This window comes from Panthera leo, chromosome D4 (genome assembly GCF_018350215.1).
Source record: "Panthera leo isolate Ple1 chromosome D4, P.leo_Ple1_pat1.1, whole genome shotgun sequence".
Classification (NCBI taxonomy): Eukaryota; Metazoa; Chordata; class Mammalia; order Carnivora; family Felidae; genus Panthera; species Panthera leo.
The window spans coordinates 80,151,310-80,161,775 of record NC_056691.1 but is presented as its reverse complement, the minus strand read 5'-3'; the positions used below and the strand labels follow the sequence as shown (position 1 = coordinate 80,161,775).

The following is a 10,466-nucleotide window of genomic DNA, read 5'->3' as shown; positions in this document are numbered from 1 at the left end:
AAAGGTAATCCATGAGTGCATAACTACACTCTAATCAAAAAAAAAAAAAAAAAGAAAGAAAGAAAGAAAAAAGAAGAATGGAGAGAGCGCTCTGCTACAGAGAAGATTGTCAGCTAATACATGTAAAAGAAATTAGAAAATCATCATTTTGCAATCACCATAGTAATAATCGATTCAGGTAAGATCATTCATGGATGTGAAAAACATTGGTGAAAAATTGTTGGGGAACAAAGTATCTCCCCAGAAATCACTTATTAATTACAAAGAGAAAATGTACCTTTACAGTGAAGACATCTGGTGGACACCACCCTAACCAAGTTGGATAAGAAAAACTCAGCTCAGTCCGGTGTGTCCCCTTTATGACTCCCACACACTTCACTTCTGACCCTTCAAATGTGTGGTTGAGGCAGGAGTGGGGTGGTTCACACCAGAAATTCTCTGTAACACCTGTTGGGTATCCTATGATTTAACTCAACTCTAACACTATCTATCTGGAGATAGATCAGATCCCAGATTAAGGGCCCAGTCCCACAAGACTGCTCCCACCCTACTTTGATGCCAATCATAAGCAGTAGGTCCCCAGGTTACCCACAACTTCTGTCCAATTTGGCAACAAATTAAAAGCTCCCATAACCCCATCCTCAGTTTCAATTAATTTGCTAGAGCTTCTCACAGAACTCGGGGAAACACTTGTGTTAACCAGTTTATGACAAGCTACGATGAAGGATATGGAACAGCCAAATGGACATCCATAGGGCGAGCTCTGGGAGGGGTCCTGAGCACAGGAACTCCTGTCGCCATGGAGTTGGGATATGTCATCCTCTATGTGGGGATGTGTTGGAAAACCTGGAGGCACTCTGAACCCCATACTCTGGGGACTTCTGTAGAGGCTTCATCACCTAGGCATGATTGATCATTAACTCCATTTCCGACCCTTCTCTCTTCTCAAGAGGGAGTGAGAGGCAGGGCTGAAAGCTCAAAACATCTAATCATGGCTTTGTCTTTCAGGTAGACCAGCCCTCATCCAAGAGCCATCCAGGAGCCCACCATTAGAGCAAAAGACACTCCTATCACCCTAGGAAAATCACAAGAGTTTCAGGAGCTCAGTGTCAGGACCTGGGGTGAAAGAGCAAATACTAGAACAAAACATGATCCTAGTGCTCCAATAACTTAGGAAATTACAAGGGGAGGCAAACCATAACAGACTCTTAAATACAGAGAACCAATGGAGGGTTGCTGGAAAGGTGTTGGGTGGGGGGATGGGCTAAATGTGCAAGGGGCATTAACGAGGGCACTTGTTGGGATGAGCACTGGGTGTTATATGTAAGTGATGAATCACTAAATTCTACTCCCGAAACTATCACCATACTATATGTTAACTAACTTGGATTTAAATAAATTTTTTTAGAAAAAGGACATTACAAGGGGTTCAGGAGCCCTGTTCCAGGAACCAAGGGCAGACACCAATATCTGTTTTCTACGATCTCACACAAGTGATCAAGTTCAGCATCACTACCAACGGCACACATGACAACATGTGCCTTCTGATGTGATGCCCTAGGAAAACATGGCATCATCTGAATAGCATTTTTGCCCAAAGATGTATAACCTGATCAAATAATGAGGCGATACTAGACAAGCCTAAATTGCGGGACATTTTCTAAAACAACTGTCCTAGACTCTTCAGAAATGGCAAACACATGAAAGACCACCTGCCCCCCTGTCAGAAGTGGGGAGAATTGTTCCAGGTTAATGGAGACTAAAGAGACATCGCAATTAAATGCTTTCTATACTTCTAGATGAAAACTAAAAAGCTATAAAGGATGTAATCAGGCCGACTGGAGAAATTCAAACACGGACTATTTTTAGGTATTATCAATCTTGTATTTGTTGAGTGTGACAGTGACATCATAATGGTGGAGAGAAGTGTTTTTGTTCGTAGGAGACACATGCTGAAGATTTCAGGAGTGAAGAGTTTTCACATCAGTAGCTTTTAAATGGTTCAGGGGAAAAGTGAGTGTGTGTGTGTGTGTGTGTGTGTGTGTGTGTGTGTGTGTGTACATGCACACAGGGATAAAGCAGCTATGGGAAAATTGGTGAACCTACACGAAGTGGGGGTTTACTATACAGTTCTCCCAACTTCTCTGTTTATCTGAATTTCTTAAAATATAAAGCTGAGGGGAAAATGGAGACAAAATAGTGACAGTCCCTAAAAAGCTATTTGATGAGATAACATTAATAATGGGCCTGGCACACAGTAGATGTTCAATAAAACACAGCTAGTATTGGGGGGTAATAGTTACTTAAGAACAACCAACCAAATCTTTGCAAAGCATCGCTTATTATCCATTCAACAAACATACACTCAGCAGCACCTCATATGTGCAAAGTCTGTGCTAGGAGCTTTAGACAGAGGGAGGAAAAAGACACATTCTTTTCTGATGGGGAGCTTATAAGACAATGGAGGAAGACAGAAGAGCAGGTGACTACAACATTTGTCCAGAGAGGACAAGTGAGGCTAGGTGAATGACTGATCGCTTCAGGTTAAGAGCAAGTAGTTGGCGCCAGTGGTCTGCTTCCTGGATGCAATGGTACAGTAGCCAACAGGTTGCACCTGAGTTTCTAGGGGCACCAACCATCGCCCAGATGGACCAGCTTACCTAAGTATTGAGTTCCTGGTCATAGAATGTCCAGACCAATACAGGGATGAACTTCTGTCTGGAATGTGAGAATCGAAATTCTCCAGCTGGGAATGCCCTGCCCAAGCTCCAGTCACATTGGCCTTCCTTTGGTTTCTCCAGGTAACCCGGGTCCACCTTGCTCAGGGCGTTTTAGGGCTCTCCTCACTCTAACAGATGCTGCTTCCCCTGTGCCTCAGATCCCTTCCTCAGAGGCCTTTCCTCAGCGTTCTCACGGCTCCTGCTGCATTCTGGGTTTCTTTTCCTCATAGCTCTGCTTCAGTTGTAAATAACTCGTTTTTGCAAAAGTATCTGTTCTGTGTCCAACACCATTAGACTATAAACTCCAAGAGACCAAGAACTGCCTCTCTCACATTCACATTGGTCTCCCTAGCACCTGCACGGTGCCCAGCATGCGTAGTATGAAATAGACATTGTTGAATGAATGAGGAGTCTGGGAAATCCCTGTGGGTTCTCAGAGAAGAGAATCGAAAGGGAACACAGATTTTTTAACTGTCTAATAAATGCCAGGCTCTGTGCCAGGCAGTCCACATCCATCATCTTATTGATTCCTCAAAGATACTGTGAGATGTGGGTATCACCACCCCCATTTTACAAATGAGGAGATGAGGATTTGGATGCTACATATCTTGCCAAAGGACTGGCAAATGTCAGCAAAGCCAGGATTCAAACCTAGCGTGGTTATTTTCAAAGACACCACCATAGTCCCCTTCATACCTGCACCTTTGTGGAGGGAGCCAAGATGGCGGAACAGCATGGAAGTTTTCTGTGTGTCTCACGTGCATGAAATACAGCCAGACCAACACTAACCCATCCTGCACACCTAGAAAACTGATCTGAGGATTAATACAACAACCTGCACAACCTGAACCACAGAACTCAGCAAGTACATGGAGTGGAGAGGTGATCTTGGGGAGAGAGAAGCCACGGAGGGCAGGGTGGTGCTTTTGCATGTGAAGAGAGGACAGAGATGGTGGGGAGAACACGGGAAAAGCACCCTTCCCCAAAAGCAGCTGGAGAGAAAGTGGAAAATTGGAAACAGCCACAGGGACTGAACTTAAAAGGGAGAAAGGAGAAAGGAGAGGGTTTAAATTCCATTAAGACTGTAAACAGGGGGAGTGCAGAGTCTGCAACTCCACAGCTCGATACCTGGCAGTGCTCTGGTGGCAAGGGCGAATCCCCAGGAGCAGAGTGGGGTCCGGGAGGTTCTCGGGCCACACAGGGAGAAGCAGCTCCACTGCTGGAAGGACATTTGGTAGAGACTGTTGAGGCCACCTGGGCCCAGCAGACCCCAGAGAAAGGCCACATTCGCTGGTGCTGGAAAAAGGTCGTTAAGAGTGAAGCCTAGTGCCAGATGTGTGTTGTGATTTTCCATAATCCCTGAAATTCTGCTGTTACACTATCTAGCGAACTTTTTCTGGGGTGGGCTGGCACCCAGCTGCAGTCTCTGGACTTTGACAGCAGCATGGTCCCACAAATGTTCCTAGGTGCAGCCAGCACCCAGCCATTGCTCAGTGAGACCCTCCCCTAGAGGGGCGAATGGGTCAAAGCCGCAATCCCTCAGAAGTAAAGGGCCGCGGAAAACAGCTACATCTGAGACAAAACCCAGGAGAGAGGTACTACCTGGGGCTTGGTCACGGACAGTGTAAAAAGCTGGGAGTGGACGAAAACTGAAGACAAAGGACAGATGTGCAATTGCTGATCGGGGAGAACAGAGTTCCGATACTAGAGACTGGGTAGCTGGGTGATGCCATTTTCAACACTCCCGCGCACGCTCGTACGCACCTACAAGCGCCACAACAATCCACCCCAGTAGGCTAGCAGCGCCATCTAGTGGAGAATGAAGCTGTTACACTAAGCCCCGCCCAACTGGGCCAACCTCGCTGTTCAACAGAAGTCTCACCGCCTGGTTAGTTTATGGACTATAAAGCACTTCATAGTCTGACTTCTAGGGGAAAAATGAAGTAATTTCGGTCATATGTCAGTCTGTTAGGTCCATCTATTTAATTTTCTTTTTTCTTTCTTTCTCCTTTTCATTTCTTTTCTTTTTCTTGAATACAGAAAGTGAAAAAATTCATTTTTATTTTCAGTTTTTATTAAAAATATTTTTAATTTTTGTACTTTTTTTTACTTTTGTGTAAATTTTTTCAAATTCTATTTTACTTCCATCATTTCATTTTAGTCTACTTCAGTGTATTCATTTTTTCAAATTTTCAAACGATTTCCTTTTTTTTTTCTTCTTTCCCCTTTTTTCTCTAATCTATCAAGCACTTTCAACGTCCATACCAAAACACACTTAGGATCTAGCATCATTTATTCAATTTTGTGTGTGTGTTTAATTTTTTAATTTTAATATTTTTTAACTTTAATTTTTAAAAATATTTTTCTACCTCATTAAATCCTTTTCTCCCTTCAAAATGATGAAACGAAGGAATTCACCCCAAAAGAAAGAGCAAGAAGAAACGACAGCCAGGGACTTAACCAACACAGATACAAGCAAGATGTCTGAACCAGAATTTAGAATCACAATAATAAGAATACTAGCTGGAGTTGAAAATAGATTAGAATCCCTTTCTGCAAAGATACAAGAAGTAAAAACTAGTTAGGATGAAATTAAAAATGCCATAACTGAGCTGAAATCATGAATGGATGCCACGGTGGCAAGGATGGATGAGGCAGAACAAAGAATCAGTGATATAGAGAACAAATTATGGAGAATAATGAAGCAGAAAAAAGAGGGAGATTAGGGCAAAAGAGCATGATTTAAGAATTAGAGAAGTCAGTGGCTCATTAAAAAGGAACATCAGAATCATAGGGGTCCCAGAGGAGGAAGAGAGAGAAATAGGGGTAGAAGGGTTATGTGAGCAAATCATAGTGGAAAACTTCCTAGCCTGGGGAAAGACACAGACATCAAAATCCAGGAAGCACAGAGGACTCCCATTAGATTCATACTTGTACCCCTGTCTGACGCTTTTGCACAGATTTTGGCCCCATCACTGGAAACCAGAAAGATCACGATAACAGTCCTAACAACCATGCCTACATTGGGGAAAATTGCCTTCGTGCAAAGCATGTTCACAGGCATTATCCTTTTCAGTCTTATCATTGGTCTAACAATTGGTATGTGCCTAAGTAATTTCTGATGTGTGTTTTTTGTTTTAACAAGTGGGATCTTGTGCACAGTATCCTTTTGTCTTTCAAACTCATTTGTGGAGGTTTTGCCACATGTTTTAAAGCATTTAGTAGTCAAATTTGTTAAACCTTTATGACTTGTTTTATAAATCATAGAACTGATTTACTCATATTTTTCCTAAATTCTACTTATTTATTGATTTTATCTTAAAAAAAATTTTTTTTAAACATTTAAGTGTTTGGTCCATTGGTGATAAGGTAGCAATTCAGTTTTCTCTTTTTCACATGGCCTAGCTAATTATATCACCTCCACTGATGGACTAATCCAAAGGGCTTACTTCTGATGGGTCCCCGTTACTCCCTCTGGTATTCAGACTAAAAACAACACTTGTGTCAGAGAGGCTCAAAAGAAAGGCTCTATTTATTTCTGAAAGAATTCAGAACACTCTGAGGAGAGCCCCAGTTCTTCCCCTAACTCACAGGATGGCCTTGCACAGTTCCTTTCCCCACTGGGCACCTTGCTCTGAGTTTAAATATCTGCCCTACAGGGCCAAGAGAGAGGGTACAAAGTAATCTCTGGCATTGACAATTATACATCTAAAAGAGTCCTGAAAAATTCTTGCCTTAAGAAGAAGTGTTAATTAAAATAACACCAAGAAATCTTTTTTTTTTTTTTTTTTGTAATCTATCAGGCAAACACTGAAAAGATTGATGTACTTACTCACTGTTGGCAAAGATGTGGGAAAATAAACTCTGCTAAGCTGGCTGCTAATGGGAGTGTAAATTGATTCCGCTTTTTGGAGGAGGGCATGTTGGCCACATTTATTGAGGGTAAAATGCACACATCCTTGAACCCAGCTAGTCCACTTCGAGGAATTCTGAAAAGTAGAGGATGACATAAAGATATTTTCTGAAACATTCATCATTGAAAAAAAAGAAAACTGGAAACAACCCAAATATGCATCAATCAAAAGTTGGATAAATGATGATATAATGTCATAGTTAGGGGTGTTAAAAAGAAAATCACACGTCCAAAAGAGAGTCGGTTACACTAGGCCATGTCACCAAACTGGGGCTCAGTAGCTAACCTAACTGCAGTCTCAACCTCCCCCAGAGATAGTTTTCAGAGGTCAGTTAGCAATATGCTCAGCACCAATAAGTTGATCTGTCACATGGGCCCTCTCCAGTCCCCAAAGGGAGATGAGATAATCCACCCATTAAGACCCTTTTGTCCCCCAAAGGAAGGTGACCTCACCCAAAATAATCCTTTCTCCTGTTATGATTTCCTTGCCCTGTCTTTAAAAACCTTTCCCTTTTGGGGTGCCTGGGTGGATCAGTCAGTTGAGCGTCTGACTTTGGTTCAGGTCATGATCCCACAGTTTGTGGGTTCTAGCCCCGTGTTGGGCTCTGTGCTGACACTGTGGAGCCTGCTTCAGGTTCTCTGGCTCCCTCTCTCTCTGCCCATCCCCTGTTTGTACACTCTTTCAAAAATAAACATTAAAAAATAATCATCATCAAATAAAAAGCTGTCCCTTTCTGTACCCCTTTGAGCTCCCCTCTACTTGCTAGATGGGATGCTGCCCAATTCACAAATTGATTCATAAAGCTAATTAGATCTTTAAAATTAACTTGAACTTTTGTTCTTTAACAGGGAGTTGAATTCTGGCTTCCCCACTTCCTAGCTATGTGACATCGTGCAAGTTACTTAACCTCTCTGTATCTTTCTCATTAGTAAAAATGGAGTGACGATGGAGTCTACCTCACAGTCTTCTTGTGAGGATTAAATAAGATAACACTCATATCTCTGTGCCTGGCACATAGTAAGCACCCCCAAAATATCAGCTATTATAACCATAATATACATTTGGGTGAAAATTTGGAAGTTTACTGAGTGTCCTTTCAATGGAATATTGGATGCTATACTTGATTCTACAGGGGTCTAAGTCTTTCACTGTCTTTGACTAGGCTATTTCACAGCCCTGCAAATTTCAGAAAAGTTACGGTAATGCGAACTATTCTTGCCCACAGAAATGCAAATTGATCTTGGCCTGAAAATGTACAATTTTAAGAGATGATTTCAAACACCACTTTATTGCTCTAAAGATAATAACTGACTCTGCATCTATTGGCAAATTTATGTATAGATCTAGATCTAGATAGATCTGATTCTCCTTTGAACTAGCTTTAGTTTATTATTGGTTCTTTCATTAATTACTGTTAAATACAATCTTTGACAGGGGCACCTGGCTGGCTCAATCAGTAGAGCATGCAATGCCTGATCTCAAGGTTTTAAGTTCAAGGCCCATGTTCGATGTAGAGATTACTTAAAAATAAAATCTTTAAAAAAATTACAATCTTTGACAAGTGTTCATTTTATGTTTGTAAGTGAGTCACGATATTGACTTTTTAAAAATTGTAACAGTGTTTCTAGTATGATCCTATCTTCACTATAGAGATACATGTCTTTATATTCCTTAGAGGAAGCCAAGAAGGATGAACATAAAAATGTTTATGAAGACTATCTCAGGCGGGTGCCTGGCTGGCTGTCAGTGGAGCGTGTGACTCTTGATCTCAGGGGTTGTAAGTTCGAGCTCCCCATTGGATATAGAGATTACTTAAAAATAAAATCTTGAAAAAAAAAGAATATCTTGAGCAGGGGTAGGTAAATAATACAGTAAAACCTTGGTCCACGAGCATAAATTGTTCCGGAAATATGCTTATAAGCCAAAGCACTTGAATATCAAAACAAATTTCCCCAGAAGAAATCATGGAAACTCAGATGATTTGTTCCACAACCCAAAAATATTCATACAAAAATTATCGCAATACCGTAATATAATAAAGAAAATACAAAATATAAAGAAAAATAAATAAATTAACCTGCACTTCCCTTTGAAAACCTTCGTGGCTGGTGTGAGGGAGACAAGAGAGAGGAAGGTTATTGTGTAGGACGACTTTCACTGTCACCAATGGAATCACTGCTCTCTATTGGCTCAATGGAATCTTCTTCTTTTCGTGCAACTTTAACAAGGAACCTATCCAATGACCTAGAATGAAGCAAAGCATTCCTAAGCTTATCCTTCTATGGAAAAGCAAAGGACCATCCATAGGTGCTCTGAAGTGACAAAAAATGCACTAGTGCCAGTTGTGGGCACCCCTTCCAACGTTCTGAAAAATCACTGATTTCTGCCAAACACCATAGCCTGAGACTGAGCATCTGAGCATGGGAGACATCACCCACAATCTCGCAGCAAGAGAGAGAAGAACTATTGGCTCAGCTGTGATCATGTGACATTCAGTGCCACATACTACCTGTTTGTACTACTTGTATTGCAAGACATCGCTTGTTTATTAAGTTAAAATTTATTAGAAACGTTTGCCTGTCTTGAGGAACACTCGCAGAACAAGTTACTTGCAATCCAAGGTTTTACTCTATTTCAGTTGACTTTGACTCTCTTCTTTGTACATTTCTATACTGTCCAAAAATTTTCATGATGAACATCTGTTTTTTTTTGTTTGTTTGTTTTGGTTTTTTTCAACGTTTTTTATTTATTTTTGGGACAGAGAGAGACAGAGCATGAACGGGGGAGGGGCAGAGAGAGAGGGAGACACAGAATCGGAAACAGGCTACAGGCTCCGAGCCATCAGCCCAGAGCCTGACGCGGGGCTCGAACTCACGGACTGCGAGATCATGACCTGGCTGAAGTCGGACGCTTAACCGACTGCGCCACCCAGGCGCCCCCTGAACATCTGTTTTATGACAAGTTAAAAACAAAACAAAACAAAAACATTCTTTTTTTTAATTACATAGTTTTCATTTTTTTTAAAAATAACATAGTCTTTTTTTTTAATGTTTATTTATTTTTGAGAGAGAGAGAGAGAGACAGAGCTCAAGAGGGGAAGGGCCAGAGAGACAGGGAGACACAGAATCCGAAGCAGGCCCCAGGCTCCGAGCTGTCAGCACAGAGCCCAACATGGGGCTCTAACTCACAAATCGTGAGGTCATGACCCGAGCCGAAATCGGGTGTTTAACCGACTGAGCCACCCAGGCGCCCTAAAAACATTCTCCTTTTTAAAAGACATAACAGAAAACTCTCCTGCTGGAACCAGTCATTTGGGATGGGATGAGAGAGAGTTCAAAGAGGTCAAGTGTGAGCAGCTTCCTCATTCTCCAGGGCTCTGTGTTTGGTTATTTAGGTAAGGAAACCCCTTGGGAAGTGGGGAGCCCAGTTTAATTACCAGCAGACCTGTTTTTCCTGACATAGGGCACTCAGGCCCAGAACAATCTCAAGGGGCAAAGCCTCAAAGTCTTCTTAGTGACTGGGCTGGGGGTGGTCAAGTCTGAGGCTTGGACTTCAGTGCCGGCTCTTTCAGCCTCTTTGATCTTGAGCTGGTCAATTAATTCAGGTTCCAACCACAGAAACAGAAAGTCAGCCCTGGAGGAGACTCTGATCCCTTCCTACTACTGAAATGAAAACAAGCCTGGAGAGGGGAAGGAAACAGCAGAGGTCACAGAGCAAATTAGGAGTCACTCTAGAGAACCCCAGAATCCCAAGTTCTGGCCTAATGAGCTTCTACTCACCATAGTGGGTTGACTATGAGGGGCCTCCAATGCTAAGCCAAGAAGACTAGCCC

General features: G+C 42.1%; 1 long non-coding RNA gene across 1 annotated transcript in view; it reads right to left on the bottom strand.

Moving 5' to 3' along the window:
• Positions 1-6,360: 6,360 nt before the first annotated feature.
• Positions 6,361-10,466, bottom strand: part of LOC122204772 — a 19,256-nt gene continuing 15,150 nt past the window's right edge. Inside the window, exon 4 of the long non-coding RNA XR_006195779.1 lies at positions 6,361-6,709. This is a non-coding gene — a long non-coding RNA (uncharacterized LOC122204772). The remainder of the gene's footprint in view (positions 6,710-10,466) is intronic.